General features: G+C 38.3%; 1 protein-coding gene across 6 annotated transcripts in view; it reads left to right on the top strand.

Annotated features, from left to right (window-relative positions):
• Positions 1 to 16,804, top strand: part of lingo1 (leucine rich repeat and Ig domain containing 1) — a 139,290-nt gene that overhangs the window by 8,510 nt on the left and 113,976 nt on the right. For 2 of the 6 annotated variants that reach the window (XM_012965854.3, NM_001100249.1), the window contains exon 2: positions 15,960 to 16,021. The exons of 2 other annotated variants lie outside the window; for them this stretch is intronic. The gene's annotated coding sequence lies outside the window, so the exon portion shown is untranslated. Of the gene's footprint in view, positions 1 to 10,733; positions 10,805 to 14,639; positions 14,730 to 15,959; positions 16,022 to 16,804 lie in introns of those variants that run through there. 2 more of the 6 variants (XM_018091899.2, XM_012965855.3) reach the window with 2 other exon arrangements.

Below are 16,804 nucleotides of genomic sequence, written 5' to 3'. Positions count from 1 at the left end.
CTAATTTGAAATATTTTTTTCCCTAGACTGTAGCAATTCTATTTCTTTTTGCTAGTGCCAAGTAAAACAGTGTTTTACTATTGCAACAATATGTTTTTTTTGGAGTTATTTTTTTTTGCTTTGTTAAGGGATAAAGAATTGCCCAGTGGGTTGAGACCACAAAAAACATTGTCTTAGAACAGCCTTTTCCATTACTATACTCACCATAGCAATACAAATGCTAATAACCTCTATATGTACCACTATGATGACTCAGTTTTTTTCCATTTCACTCCTTCTCCCTGGTACAAATGTAACATAACCATTTTCCTCAGTACCATGGACATCTTGCAGTGTTCTGCTGTGAAACTTCATCCCGACACTCTTACTTTCACAATACCACAGTGATCTCTAACTCATTTCTTCTATTAGGATAATGCCTGTCTGCACTATACATTGAGTGCAAATCCTTCCTATCCAGTGGTGGATTAGTGAGATTAGATGTGAGGCCCCTAGGCTACACTTTCCACAGGCCCTCCTTCTAGACTACTCCCATGCACAACATATATAAGTATACAACAATTTACTTTCAAATTATTAGTTATAATTAGTAAAATAATGCACCTGGCCAGGAGGCAATAGTCAGTATGCAGGGTATAGCCTAGGGATGGCTCTGCATTAATCTGCCCCTGTTCCATTTCCAGTACATCCAGTTCAACATATTACTGCTCCACCAAATGTGGACATTTGTTTTTTATTATGTTCTCTCTGAAAGACCACATTATAATACCACATATTTTTATATATCATCTTAAGCGTATTTTTTTTGTTTTGGTTCCTACCTATATAGTATATGACTGTGTATTGCATGCATGCCATAAATATCCCTCGTTGTTCATTACATTTTTAGAAAAGGAAAATAATGCCTAAAAAAATGTATAGGGAAATTAATAGAAAAATAGCATTGTTACTGCAAAAACCTTACACACCTTCACAGCCTGCAGAATTTAGGCCAAGGACTTGTGCAGTTTACAGTGGGTCTTAGCTGCTTTCTATAACTTAGTTTCAAAGAAAGTCATGCTAACTGACAGTAGCTGATATGTAGCCTATGTGAGCTGCAAAAGATTAACCTCTCTTGAAAAGTGAGTAAAATAGATCTACCATAGGGACACATTTAGATCAACTAGGCATTCCTCTGGGTCTCCTAAGCCTTTTGGGAGTGGGCATACCCTTCTACCAGAAATGTTATATACAATGCAAAAATGAGAATTAAATAAAGTAAAGTGTTTTCCAGATTTTGATTATAGTCGGTTGCAGACGACATGGCTGGGTTCCAGCACAAAAATACCACGTTTGTCATGAGCCTTTTGATTTTTTTCTAAAGGATAAATTTACTGTTAAAGGATTTCAACCCCAAAACTTAAATATTTTCTAATAAAACATTATTGTAAGCAACTTTGCAATATACACTCATTACAAATTTGTAATGGTTTTTGAGTTATTTGGAAATATAATTGCTATTAGAAGCAGTGTTTGCCTGCCCTTTTCTATTCCCTGCCCTGGTGGCTCTGACTTTTGAAACAATGTAACACAAGGCAGCAGATTGACAGACCTGGAACAGACTGGCTTTTGCAACATTGTTTAAACAGTCATAACCAAATGCTGCTTTTCCTTTAACCCAATTTCTAGTATGATTCCTGACTTATAGTAATTTTTTTAATCTAACTTCTAGTATGATGTATACACTGAAATGCTTAGATAAGTCACAGTTTGTCTTATTTTTAAAATTTTTGGTGGATTTTGAATTACAGTATTTGCCCTTGTAGTCTGTCTCTTTGTTGTCTGACAGTTAAAATACTCCCTGTTTGTTAGTGTCGCTAGCCCTGACAACTAGAAGGTTAAGAAATGGCGAGACTAGATTATTAAAGAACCTATAAAAACAAAAAAATGATAATTATAATGAAAATAAAAATGGCTACAGGTATGGGCTCTCCTATTTGGAAGCCCGATATCTAGGATAATGGGAAATTCCATTTTAAGAAAATAATGACATTTTTCTCTTAACAGTTCCTTGTACTAACTGAGATATCACAAACACATACCGGGGCAAGACAATACTCTTGTGTTTATTTAATGTATAAAATATTTTGTAGTAGACTTAAGGAATGGTATTTTAAATTATGGAAAGACCTGTTATCAAGAAAACACCAGAGTGTTTTGGATAACACCAAAACCTGTATACCTTTATAGTTAACATGCAGCTAGCCCGCGACAGCTCAAGGGATACTTGGAAGAAGCCTAAATATGGTAGTAAAATGCTCTGCAGGGTAGAAGGCTAGCAAACTCAGTAACAATAAATTGGCACCCCCCAGTAAATAGTTTTTTTAGTGGAATACCTGTTTAAGTAAACTGACATTAGTTTTCCACTCCTGCTTTTGTTTATATATTTTAAATTTAGCTTAAAGGTTTAAAGATAGCAGGTTTTTTACTAGATATTCTAAGAGATCACCTGAAAACTTATTGCTGGGTTTGAATTTGTAGTTATTTAGTGCCTTATGAGGTTTGCTACAGTAAAATGTATTCTCTGATGCTGTTTCACAGCTTGAGGGCTTGTTCAGACCAGCATTTTAAACTGTTTACAGTTGTCATTACTGTTGAATCTAACTGCTTGTTATGAGGCGCTCATATCCATTGGCTTATACTGAATAAGGACACTTGGGACTTGCTTGCAACTTCAGCAGAAGCCAGTGGAAATAAGTGCCACTAAAACAATCCTAGGCGTAACATCTGATTTACACATTTGCTTAAAGTCCAGCTGGTTTAAAAGCTGCACTAAGTAAAGCCTAATTTCTGAGATTTGGCTTTGCTACTTTGTGTAACATGGCACCCAAAAGGCAGATTTTGATAAGTAAATCTTCAAGCAGGGATCAACTCAGCACTGTCCACGAATAGCCCCATTAAATCAAATTACTGCTTCCCATTCCTCAGATTTCAATATTCAGTTATATTCAACACTATAGGTTAATGTTAATAAACCCCTGGGCTACCGTCATAGCATGTTGTATCAAACTATGTTTACAGTGTTTACTGTAACACTCTTGTTTAGGGGTATGTTGTGTGTATACAAGGGCATATATGGCACAGAAGTTTTCCTGGTCTTGTGCAGTATAATGGGTGACATTTAGAAATGTAGAAAATAATTGGCAGGCACAGCACCTTTAGGATAATAGAGACATAAAGTGTCACTCTTTAGTATACAGTAGATCAATAAATTAATTACCATAAATTGAATTACCAATAGCTCATATTGGTACCCTATGTCTGTTATATATTACTGAGTTGCAAGTTACAAGTCAGTGATAATCCTGTTGCTTCTTGCACATCTAGTTCTCAAAATAGACCAGTAGACCAGAAGGCCACTGCTGATCCTTTCAGGCCTTCCAATATATTGCCTTTCACGACTTCAGTCTTTCATAAAGACTGACACTAGACTCATCAGATTATCTCACCATTCTGTATCAGCTGATTCCTAATGCAATTCATTTCTCATGCTCCCAATCAAAATAATAACACTTATGTTTGAGGCCCTTAACAGTGAACCCCTCCCTATATCTCAGCTCTGATCTGAAAATACACTCCTTTATGCAGCCTTAGGACTATGCCAGATGGGGAGGAATTTTGGCCTGCAGATAAACTCAGGGCAAGAATCTGCCCTACACTCAAAAAAAGCCTGTTGATGTTCCTGAACCAGGAGTCTATTGCGTTGGCCAAATGTGAGCAGTTTTGCATCTGGGCCAATGCAGTGGCTGCGCAAAGCAGAACAATAAGGTTTTTGAAATGTAGGGGCAGATTCTTGGCCTGCGTTTACCCGCAGGTCAAGAATAGGCCCCGTGTGGCATCAGCCTTAGCTCTTCTTCCGATCTTTGCCTCACTCATGCATGGACCTGTCTATGGAATTCCTTGCCAAAAACAGCAGGCACTACCTATCCCTCCAAACCTTTAAATGCTCCTTAAAGACCTGTTTAAGGAAGCATATGTCAACATCCTCATGTTTTACTGTTCCCTTGCCCACCTTTTTGATTGTAAGCTCTTGAGAGCAGGGCCTTCTGATCCCATTCTTATTTTGTTAAACTTTTATTAAAAAATCGCAATATAATGTAAATGTAAATTAATGTAAAAAACAAGCTGCATTCTGGGTAAAGAACCTTAAAATGTAGCTTGAAAAGTGAACTCTATCTGCAAGACACAGATACCTGAACATGTAAAGGTCCGAGACCAGATGGTATTTATCACAGTGTAATAAATAAGCTCTGTGATTGCCAAACCTCTTCACTTAATTTTTCAAGATTCATTGATGTCTGGCATGGTGCCCAGAGGATGGGAAATTTCTAATGTGGTGCCGTTATTCAAAAAGGCATCCTGTTCTCAGCCTGAAAACTGTAGGCCTGTTAGTCTGACATCAATGGTAGTAAAGCTTTTGCAAGGCGTAATAAGGGATAGGATACTTTACAATACATTACATATTACAATACTATGAGTTTGTGCCAGCGTGGTTTTATGTGTAACAGATCTTGCCAGACTAATTTAATTGTCTTTTCGGAGGATTTGAACAGGAACCTCGACTCTGGGATGGGGGTGGATGTCATCTACTTGGACTTTGTTAAAGTATTTTATACTTTATATATATATAGTATAAATTATACTTATATAATGATAAAATTAAGGGATATTGGCCTGGAACATAATATTTGTACTTGGATAGAAAACTGGTTGGAGGATAGATTATAAAGTGGTACTAAATGGAACATTTTCTAATTGAACCAGTGTTGTTAGTGTAGTACTGCAGGGGTCAGTCTTTGGTCCTTTGCCTTTTAACTTGTTCATTAATGACCTGGAGGTTGGCATTGAAAGTACTGTTTTGTTTTTTTGCAGATGATACTAACAGATTATACAGAACGATTTGACAAATTTGAAAAAATGAGGTTCAGTGTTGAAAAATGTACTTAGGTAGAAATAATATAAATGTGAGTAAAACACTAAATGGTAGTGTGTTAGGGGGATCCTTAACTGAGAAGGATCTGGGGATTTTTGTAGATAACAAATTGTCTAATTCCAGGCAGTTTCATTCAATGGATACTAAAGCAAATAAAGTTCTGTCTTGCATAAAAAAGGGCATTGACTCAAGGGATGAAAATATAATTTTATAGGTCCCTGGTAAGGCCTCACCTTGAGTATGCAGTACAGTTTTGAGCTCCAGTCCTTAAGAAGGATATTAATGAGCTGGAGAGAGTGCAGAGACGTGTAGAGACTGTCAAGGTTGGCGTTGTCTTCTTTGGAAAAAAGGCGCTTGCGAGGTGACATGATTACTTTGTACAAGTACATTAGAGGGAAATATAGGCAGATAGGGGGTGTTCTTTTTCCCCATAAAAACGATCAGCGCACCAGAGGCCACCCCTTTAGATTAGAGGAAAGGAGCTTCCATTTGAAGCAGCGTAGGTGGTTTTTCACGGTGAGGGCAGTGAGGTTGTGGAATGCCCTTCCTAGTGATGTTGTAATGGCAGATTCTGTTAATGCCTTTAAGAACGGCTTGGATGAGTCCTTAAACAAGCATAATATCCAAGGCGAGAAAGTTGTGAAGATCCTGAATTTTTTTACTTGTCACATGAAAATGGCAACTTTAAAAAAAAAAAAAAAGGGTCAAAAATTTGAAACCTCTAGTTTTGAGGCAAAATAAGAATCTTTCAGGAAAGGGAAGGGACATCTGCCATTGACTTCTACACAATCTCGGCAACTTTTAGCTGGCAAATTGTTGGATTCAGATTTTTAGCCGTTTGGTTGCACAGCAAATATCGAAAAAGTTGCGACTTTTAGTGATAAAAATTGGAATCATGAAAAAAAATCTGATGGTTAGTAAACGGCCCCTTAGAAATAGTAGAGTTCTTAATGAATCAGATGTGTAGGACTGGCCAGCTTATATGTATAGATATGTATTGCAATAAATAAAAAAAATGCTGTTTTATTTAAAGGGATGGGAGTTTTTGGTAGCTGCATGTGCCAAATGCCTATACAAAATATTGCCCCTCTAATTATGTCTTTGTTTTGATATAGCAGGCTATATGGTTATTGCCATTGTTACTACCCCTTGTCATCTGTCTGTTGATACAAGCAAGTATGTTAGAGGGATGATGCAGGAGGATTTGGTTACCCCTATGTATCTCCCTCATGCATACTGTGATTAGAAGATGATGTTTTAGAGGGATGGTTTCCTAGCAACAGCAATATTTGCCTGGTTGTTATTATGGAAGTAATTTAGTTCCGGTCCATGTTAAAAGCAGCAGCAGCGTACACAGATACACAGTAATACCCTCTGGTAAGAGCATCTATCCCCAGCCCTCACATTTATCATTAGGTAATCTTGCTATAAAAAAGCTGCAATAATAAGATGCATCGCCCTGAAGCGACTATTTCTAATGAAGCAACTACTTGCCTCTTGATCCCTGGGCCTGTTAAAATGGGTCTCAGGTAATTCTTGCCTCAGGGATGAGTGAGGAGGGAAAATAATGACCCAGCTTTCTTCTCATTGTTTGTCGATTTCATTCTCAAGCTATCCTTGTCCTTATTTTTCTCCCTCGCTTTATATTATTTCTGTAATGTTTACTCTCAACAATTTTGCATTCACGCTGCCTGCTCTGCTGTATACTTGTTTAGACCATTTATATATATATGGTTGTGTGTGTATTTATATGTGTGTGTGCGTAAATACACAAATCTCTTTCTTCTGAATCTCATATTACTGCCACAGGCAGTCTTGCCACTCTTATTTCTCTTCATCTTGCTATTGGCTATATATAATTTGAGTCTTTTAATCCTTTTTAGCTCCTGAAAAGGATTGTGCGCTGGCACAGACCATATACTGTATCCCTTTTTTACCTTTGTACCTTTGTGCTCACCTAGGCATAAATTGCCCCCAACCATTCCTCTTCTCCTCTTCTGCTCAATGGTACCATTAGTTGGCCTTTGGCCTTGTGCTTTTATATGGTCACTATAACTCTTAGGTGAGGTCTAATATGCTCATATTTTACAGCAGGACAAATTATTTAGGCTCATAGCAAATATCCTTTTTCTTGCTTGGTTTTTTCCTGCTCTCTCAGTACAAGTACAGACCATGTAGGTCATAATTTTTAAATATTATATATATTTATATATGTAAACATTCAAATATGCATTCTGCTTGCAGATGTTGACATATGTCCCGTTTATCCCATTTATCTTTTCTTTTCTAATATTCTTTTGCTTTTGTTTTGCCCAAACTCTTTTTGTTTTGCCTCTTACATATTCTTTTTTCTTCAGCCTGTCTTATTGCAGTGCTATTTCATCACTGGTTTCCTCTATCATTTGTGCCTTCGTGGCCCCTTGGCCTAATCCCCGTTTTTCATTGTTGCCCAATGCTTTATGTTCGTCATTCTGACCTTGCTTAGTCTGTCAGTTTTTTTTTTTCACTTTCAGCGTCCTCCCAATCTCATGTTCTCTTTGTATTTCTCTCCCTCCTCTACAGGTTCTCCTGTTTATTTGTCTTACATTCATTCATTGTATCAGCATTTCTCACAGCGAATTTGTTATCTCTGCCCATTCCTTCCCTCCATCTTGTTCTTGGTTTTGTTCCTTCTTTGTTTCTCATCATATCTGCTCCCTGAATCTGCACATTACATTCTGTGTAGATTCTATTTTTACACTGGTTTTCTTCTCCATATTTGAGCCCTTCACTCTCACTCCTTCTCAAACCATTTCATATCACCTTCCAAATCTTTTACTTCTATGGAGGGTTTTACCGAATTACAGTCACCACCAGGTAGTGAAAGCGTTGAGGTAAATCGCTGCCTTCTTCTTTTTTCCATCCTTCCTCACCCCTCCTCTGCTTTGTGTGCCCAACAGAGAGAATTAGCAATCACATCTGTGTGTGCTACAGTGAAATGGAAAGACATGGAAAAGACGAGCAGAGTAAGAAACATGGGGAGGGAGAAAATGATGATAAGGAGAAAGATAGAGACTGTGCATGCTGCTAGGTTAGGCAGAGCAGGTATAAGAAGGGTATAAATAGCATTATTCCCTTTGGGCACCTTCCCTCTTGCAGAAGATTTGGGCTCAAGGCCAGTCCGCCTCACCTCCCCCGCTTCAACCTTAACTGTTTGACAGCTAGAGGATTCAGATGCTATTCTACCAACTAGCTTGCTGTGCATAAAGCATTTAACTTTATTTTGTAATATATTTCTAAGTAAATATGTTACTCATTCAGCATCTTTTCTCTGTATTCTTTCATATCTACTGTTTTGCTGCAGTTTGTGAACACATGACATTGCAGTTATGGGGTGCAGAGGGTGAAGTTTGGATATTATACTTCACTTTCCTTCCTTGATTACAAACCACATACAACATGGGCATGTATGAATCATCTGTATGTGTTATAATCGCGATTGCTTTGCATCTGGACCTAAACTATGTGCTCAGTGGGTTGCAGGTATAGGAGCTCTCACATGTTAGGGTGTTGGATCAGCCTAGGTGTAGAGGCAGGGATCATTACATTTCTACATGCAAGTGGGGGGTTCTGAGCTTAATTTACAGATATTAAAGATGCATTCATTGACTTCTCATTTCTAAATATAATCATCACTATTGAGTATCTCTGTAAACATATATGTACTGTGGTTTTTACATTGCTTCAACTGTATCTTTTGGCTGGCTTAGGATGATGGGATTTGCAGGTTAACAGATGGAGGAACAGCTCTGAACACTAATTCTCAGTATCAATTACCTTGTCTTAATTCTCATCATTCCTCTGCTTTTTTCATTTTAGTCCTTTCCTTACCTTATCCAGGTTATCACCTTGTTCTTGAATCCTCTGTGTGTCTCTGTCACCCACTAAAACACTCTGCTCTTTCTTACTCCATTTACTTTGCTGGTTTCCACTAACCCTTAATCACTAGACCACCCTCCTCACAGAGGTTACTCTGATAATATTTGTGTTGAAGGCTGAAGTACTGCTCTACTCCAGCTTATTTTCTTTTCACAGAAGGTTGGGGGTTGACTGCACAGACACCTGTCACATATAAACTAACGTCTGGGTGCCAAGGGCAACCTCAAGGTCAAGCACAGATCTGCTGAACCGACTAGTCCCAGAGGCCTGCTTATGCTTATTAAATGTATTATTTTTTAGGTTCATACTAGAAAAAAAAAAAAAAAAAAAAAAAAAAAATCTTAGGAATCTTTCTGTGCTGCTTCTGCTCCTAATATATCAGAGAAGAGAAAGTACTTTTGTTTGCAAAAAATTTGTGGCCAAAGCAAAATTTATTAGTAACTGTAAACATAAATGCTTGCAGCTTGTAGCTGTATGTTTTTCCCACTAATGCAAAAGCAGTGACCAGAAATGTATCCATATATTTATTTTGCTGCTTACAATGCCCATCTCAAGGTTCCAAAATTAATCTCCAAACCTTTTCCTGAAGCTAGATGCACCCATGTTATGATATATTGCTGGGCATTTATTGTTATCTTCTTGATGGGATTTTGGCATGGCCTTGGAGTGCACAAATGAAGTAGGCTGAAAATATGTGACTTACATTCCTAGAGGTGCCCCCATTGTTGCAATCAGTATAAGGCAGATAAGTCATGTTCCAGAATATTTGGGGACAAGGACAGTTTAAACTCTAAACTAGTTCTGTCACTTAACCTAGTATAATTTGCAAAATGATAGTATAGAAGTTGGAAGTGTTTTGGGGAAATGTAGTGTTTTTGGGCCAGATACACAAATCACGGAATTAAGAATTTATATAGGGCAATGATCCCCAACCAGTGGCTTGTGAGCAACCAACCCTTTGGATGTTGCTCCCAGTGGCCTCAAAACAAGTGCTCATGCTTGAATTTGTTTTTTGGAGGCAAGCTTTGATTGCATAAAACCCAGTGTAATTGCCAAACAGAACCTTCTGTAGGCTTCCAGTCAACAAAGGGGCTATCATTGCTCTCATTGGCAGGAACTTTTTTCATGCTTGTGTTGCTCTCCAAAACTTTTTCCATTTGATTGTGGCTCAGGGGTATAAAAGGTTGGGGATCCCTGATATAGAGCATTGTGTGTTCCCGTTCCTTTTTTAGGGCTAGGTCCTGTCACCAGGAATCATCAGAGGTCTCTTTTCAGTGACTGTAGTAGGAGGACCAAGTGGTTTATCGCAGTGAGTGGGAAACATTTCCCAGCATTTTGATCTCTGCTACTCACTAGAGGCAGTCAGACATCATGCGTGCCGAGCCCTTAGACACATTCTGTTATGTGCATTTAAAAAACAATAAAACAGGACCTATTGGCAAAGGAAAGAATAGAGATACAGATCTGTACTTGAGCCATATAAGTGTTGTTAAATAACTATACAGTTGTCCCTTTTCTCATAGCCTCCTCTCGTTAACTAGGGAGAGATAGTGGGCCAAATGAGGCAGGCAGCAGGGTGTTAGGTGTGAAACGAAAGGGATGCCAGTGAGAAGAGCAGGAGAGACTTTAACTAAATGCACTGATGGTAACAGAAAAAGCAGAAGCTGGTAAAAGTAAAAAATAGTGAGAAGGGCAAACAGAGAAAGAGACTAAGTTATCAAGTTTAATAAAAGGAGAAAGACATGGGGAGGGGAAAAGATAAATGTTTCTTACAGTTCTCCATTTTACCACTTTAAATTGTAAATTTATTCCTGCAGTTACCAGAGGCTGGGGAAAGCATCTCAAACACAGAGTCCTCTCTTGATATTTCAGTTTATTTTTTCCAAGAAATGGCTCTGCTGCTGCTTGCAAAAGGTATCCTATTGTGCATCCCAGTATGACATTACCAAAGCTGATAGCCCCATCTTTCCTGTCTGTATTCCTTTGTTTCTGGGTCTTTTTCTAGTTGCATTCCCTGATAAACACTAGGGTCTGTATTGTTTGCAAGTAAACATAAAGCTAATTAGGCCTAATGACAGAGTGTTAACTCCGAACACTCCAGTCTCTCTGCTACCCCCCATGGGACAGCTTGTTTCCACTCTGCAAGCACAGTGCTAACCCCATGAACTCACAATAGTCACTGTATGCAGAGATGTGTACTGCTTATAATGATATCATCACCCTTTTATTGCTGAAGGAGCTGACATTGCTGATCACATTTCAGATCCTTGAGAGATTGAGGGTGTTTTTTGGCTCATAACAGTATATGAATATTTCAATTTGCTGAACCCTTTAAGGAAATCACAGTTATCTCTAACCTGTGTCTTAGGTCTAAAATAAAATAAATAAATAGATACAGTGGATATTAAAAGTCTACACACCCCTGGTAAAATGTCAGGTTCCTGTGCTGTACAAAAATGAGACAAAGATAAATTATTTCAGAACTTTTTCCACCTTTAATGTGACTTATAAACTGTACCACTCAATTGAAAAACAAACTGAAATCTTTTAGGTGGAGGGAAGAAAACCAAAAAAACTAAAATAATGTGGTTGCATAAGTGTGCACACCCTCTTCTAACTGGTGATGTAGCTGTGTTCAGAATTAAGCAATCACATTCACAATCATGTTAAATAGGAGTCAGCATACACCTGCCATCATTTAAAGTGCCTCTGATTAACCCCAAATAAAGTTCAGCTGCTCTAGTTGGTCTTTCCTGACATTTTTTTAGTCGCATCCCACAGCAAAAGCCATGGTCCACAGAGAGCTTCCAAAGCATCAGAGGGATCTCATTGTTAAAAGATATCAGTCAGGAGAAGGGTACAAAAGAATTTCCAAGGCATTAGATATACCATGGAACACAGTGAAGACAGTCATCATCAAGTGGAGAAAATATGGCACAACAGTGACATTACCAAGAACTGGACGTCCCTCCAAAATTGATGAAAAGACGAGAAGAAAACTGGTCAGGGAGGCTACCAAGAGTCCTACAGCAACATTAAAGGAGCAGCAGGAATATCTGGCAAGTACTGGCTGTGTGGTACATGTGACAACTATCTCCCGTATTCTTCATATGTCTGGGCTATGGGGTAGAGAGGCAAGGGGAAAGCCTTTTCTTACAAAGAAAAACATCCAAGCCAGGCTACATTTTGCAAAAACACATCTGAAGTCTTCCAAAAGCATGTGGGAAAAGGTGTTATGGTCTGATGAAACCAAGGTTGAACTTTTTGGCCATAATTCCAAAAAATATGTTTGGCGCAAAAACAATACTGCACATCACCAAAAGAACACCATACCCACAGTGAAGCATGGTGGTGGCAGCATCATGCTTTGGGGCTGTTTTTCTTCAGCTGGAACTGGGGCCTTAGCTAAGATAGAGGGAATTATGAACAGTTCCAAATACCAGTCAATATTGGCACAAAACCTTCAGGCTTCTGCTAGAAAGCTGAACGGGAGGAGGAACTTCATCTTTCAGCATGACAACGACCCAAAGCATACATCCAAATCAACAAAGGAATGGCTTCACCGGAAGAAGATTAAAGTTTTGGAATGGTCCAGCCAGAGCCCAGACCTGAATCCGATTGAAAATCTGTGGGTTGATCTGAAGAGGGCTGTGCACAGAAGATGCCCTCGCAATCTGACAGATTTGGAGTGTTTCTGCAAAGAAGAGTGGGCAAATCTTGCAAAGTCAAAATGTGCCATACTGATAGACCCATACCCAAAAAGACTGAGTGCTGTAATAAAATCAAAAGGTGCTTCAACAAAGTATTAGTTTAAGGGTGTGCACACTTATGCAACCACATTATTTTAGTTTTTTTGGTTTTCTTCCCTCCACCTAAAAGATTTCAGTTTGTTTTTCAATTGAGTGGTACAGTTTATAGGTCACATTAAAGGTGGAAAAAATTCTGAAATTATTTATCTTTATCTCATTTTTGTACAGCACACGAACCTGACATTTTATCAGGAGTGTGTAGACTTTTTATATCCACTGTACATATAAGTGTGGAGCAGCAAGTCTTGCTATGGAGGGGAAAGAAGCCTAAATCTGGCCATACACGCACCAATAATATCGTACAAAACCTTGTTTCGTGCGATATTCGGCATTTTGAGCAATAGTTAGCTATTAAAGGTTACTATAAGATTACATTTGCCACCCCGTGGTTGAAAAATGTATCAATGTATCAGTGGTTTTCTTCCCCCATAGCTGGTTTCTAGATTATATAATTAATTAGGCCAGATGTTTCAATTACACTATGAAAAGCCTTTTAGAAGTGGCAAATAGTTCTTTCTGGCTTGGATGATTCCTTTCACTTTTGAAAAACTGATTTAAGATATTAATCTAAACTTTACAAATTGGGCCAGAAGTAACCCCCCAGATAAGCACTCATGAGGGTTGATTCCTTAAAGTGCGATAACGCTTATCGCATGCTTTTTTGCGTTAAGTGGTAAATAGTTCTTCCTGGCTTGGATGATTCCTTTCACTTTTGAAAAACTGATTTAAGATATTAATCTAAACTTTACAAATTGGGTCAGAAGTAACCCCCCAGGTAAGCACTCATGAGGGTTGATTCACTAAAGTGCGGTAACGCTTATTGCACGCTTTTTTGCGTTAAAATAGACGCTAAAAAAACATGGCATATGGCATGCGCGCAAAAAGTAGCGCACGTGCGTTAATTAGCGTGCTGCGTTAATTAGTGTGCGTTGCGTCAAATACCGCACAAAAATAGTCTTCGCGACTTAAATAAAGGTGGCCATACACGTGGCGATCTGACGATGTTTCGTACGACCATCGGTCACACGAAACATCGTAAGATCCGCCACACACCATTCAGGGCTGAATCGGCAGGTAAGGAGGTAGAAACAATAGGATTTCTACCTCCTTCTGCCGATTCAGCTCTGAAAGGAGAATTTTGGTCAGGCGCCTTCTAAGGCGCCCGATCAAAATTTTCAAACTGGTCCAATCGGCGAGTCGTCCGATATCAGCAGCTTCCTGCGATATCGGTCGACTCGCCGACATGCCATACATGCAACGATTATCGTACGAAACGAGGTTTCGTACGATAATATCGGTGCGTGTATGGCCACCTTTACGCAAACAGCATCGCGTCTAAATTAACGCAAATATCCTTTTAGTGAATCGTGCGTTAAGACGTGAAAAATAAGACGCAATAAAATTTGTAATGCTAGCTGTAAATAGCGCTCGTTTTAACGCGCCTTAGTGAATCAGCCCTATGATGTCTTGTTTATGGATATATTCTCATCAGTGTTACATATAACACTGTTTGTACAGCACCATGCTTGTCTTGTACTTTGGTACCATATATTGCACTGACATGTCAATAGACCATCATTTGGCAAAATAAAAATTTGCAACATTTTTACCATTTATGTGCCATGACAATACATGCATTTTCAGTGAATTTGCCACTGTTTAGTTATTTATTACTATTAGCACAATTGATCAGGTTAATTAAGAATAATATCTGTGGTAAGTTGATGCTCTGCTGCACATGACTGACCTTTGGGTCATTTGCCTGAATGGTATAATATGTTTCAAATGGGATGACTGCCACATATGTAATTAACTCAGCAATTTATTACACAGGTTTAATGTTATAGTTGCTAGATACTTACTTATAAATGTATGTGGTGTATGTACTGTATAAGGCACATTCCATCCTTAATTTGTTGTCTCTTCCCATTTCTGTTCAGTCAAGGTATCCCCTGTCCATGTGCTAGTTTCCATACGCTGAAACAGGAGGGTCATTCATTAGGAGAAATGAACTAGGACCTCATTTGCAGGCAAGATCTCTCAAGCAGGCTGTGATGATTGTATTGCATGATATATTATTCATTTGCATATGGATCAAAGCATAATGTGTCACCCATGGGAGCAGAGAGTGAATGTGCTTTGTAGTTTCATTCTGTATCTATCATGGGCAATGGGCACAATTGCCTTTAGGAGAGATTATTAAAGCATGTTTATTAATGTGAGGAATAAACATAATATTCATAGGCAGCCCAGCCACCCACTCAGATAAACGTAGTTGTCTGGCCATGCACTTTTATTTGTTCCGGATTTTACAGTGTATGTGCTTCGGTTTGTTTCCAAAAAATTCTTTTTGAGAAGTGGTTCACTTCACAAAATAATAACTTTTTGAAATTGCTTTCTGTTTTCCTAAAATGATAATTTTAAAAATCAATTTAATTTACTCCCTTTTTGTTTCCCAGCTGCAGCTCAGTAAGCTTGGTCGAAGACTTGCTAAACTGTTACAATTTAATACATTTGCAGCAACACCATTTTCCTAGCATTTTAGCAGAAAGTTTTCCGTGCTCAGAGATTTTAATGCATGCTCTACTGAGCCCCAAATGCAAAATCTGTTAATAAATATTAATATGTATAATTTATTGGTTGGGTTATATTGGAGAAGAATTCTGTAATGAAGGATCCAGAACCAATTAAACAAAATAAAATTATTTAATGCACAGTTTCATTCATATGCATTTGGGATGTAAAAATATGCAAGCCACTTATAACCCTAAATGGAATAGTTAGTTAGACACATCTTTGTTGGAGAAGGTTGGCTAAGATAGGTTTGTTTATGCTGTAGAAGGGTCGCTTCGGGTGGGGGGATATGATAACTGTACAAATAAATTAGGAGACCATACAGTAAACTTTCTGCTGCTTTATTCACCAGTAGCTCCTTCCAGGACACAGGGGATCATCCATTCAGATTAGAGGAAGTAGGCTCCAGACACAGAAATTGTTTTTTTTACATTGTGGACTGTATAATTCTCTCTCTGACACTGCTGTACTGGCAGATACTGTACATTAGATGGTTTTAAGATAGAGAGTGTTTTATATGAATAGGAAAAGGTGAGATTGTGGGGGGAAAGGTGAACGAGGCCTTGGTCTTTGGTAGCATAAATCCTGGGGCTTGTCATTTGCCTCTATCTTATAATATTAGAATGTTTCACAACCAGAATTAGTGGTCATTTGCTTCATGGTAAATGCTTATTTTGCTTTTATAGGCCTTGCAGACCCTTGTCCTCTCCTCTATTGGAATTATCTGTGTGAAATGTGCATCTGACAGGTAATATGTCATTTGTCTTTCTAAAAAAGTACTATGTTTACTTAATATATGTAACTGGGTAATAAAATTAAAAAGAATCCAATGTTTGCTTTCAACTCTAGCTATATACAGATCTGTTGCAATTTTCAGAGCCTTTTATTACTGAGTAATGAAGTAATTAAGCCAGTGACTTAATTACAAAGAGGTGAAGGGACTATAAGAGGTGAAGAGGTGAAGGGACATTTTTAAATAAGTGGGTTGCTTAACATCATACATTTGTCATTAGGATATCATTAGGATTAGACTTATATTTTGGAGTAGTTGAAAGACCATTGAGGTTGTAGAGAGGAGTGGGTTTTTATTAATAATCCAACAGAGGAATTTTGCAGTGTGGGTACAGATGTATGCATGTTCATATTAATTTTTCAGTACACACGTTTTCTAGGGATGCAATAAATCCAGGATTCTGTTGAGCCAGCCCTTAAAATCACTGCTCAATTGAATGTGAGAATTTCTGTTCACAGATGATGCACTTGTTTTTCTCAAAGTTTAACAAGGGTTTATAATTAGTTTGGATATGCCATCACCATAAGTGTTCAGTCAAAGGAAATCTGAACCCTTAGTGACTTTAAGGGCATTGGCACATGGGGAAATTAGTCGCCCACCACGATAAATCTTCACTATTGCGTACGACTATCTTCTTTACGGCAAGAATGTAAATCACCGGTGGGATGGTATACGCATCGATTTGGTCACCCGTAGTTGTCTCGCAAGGAACCTTTACGTGGCTTTGGAAAAAACGAA

Source organism: Xenopus tropicalis, chromosome 3, assembly GCF_000004195.4.
Source record: "Xenopus tropicalis strain Nigerian chromosome 3, UCB_Xtro_10.0, whole genome shotgun sequence".
In the NCBI taxonomy this organism is placed as follows: domain Eukaryota; kingdom Metazoa; phylum Chordata; class Amphibia; order Anura; family Pipidae; genus Xenopus; species Xenopus tropicalis.
Note: the sequence above shows the minus strand (reverse complement) of the source record. Positions and strands in the feature narration are given on the sequence as shown.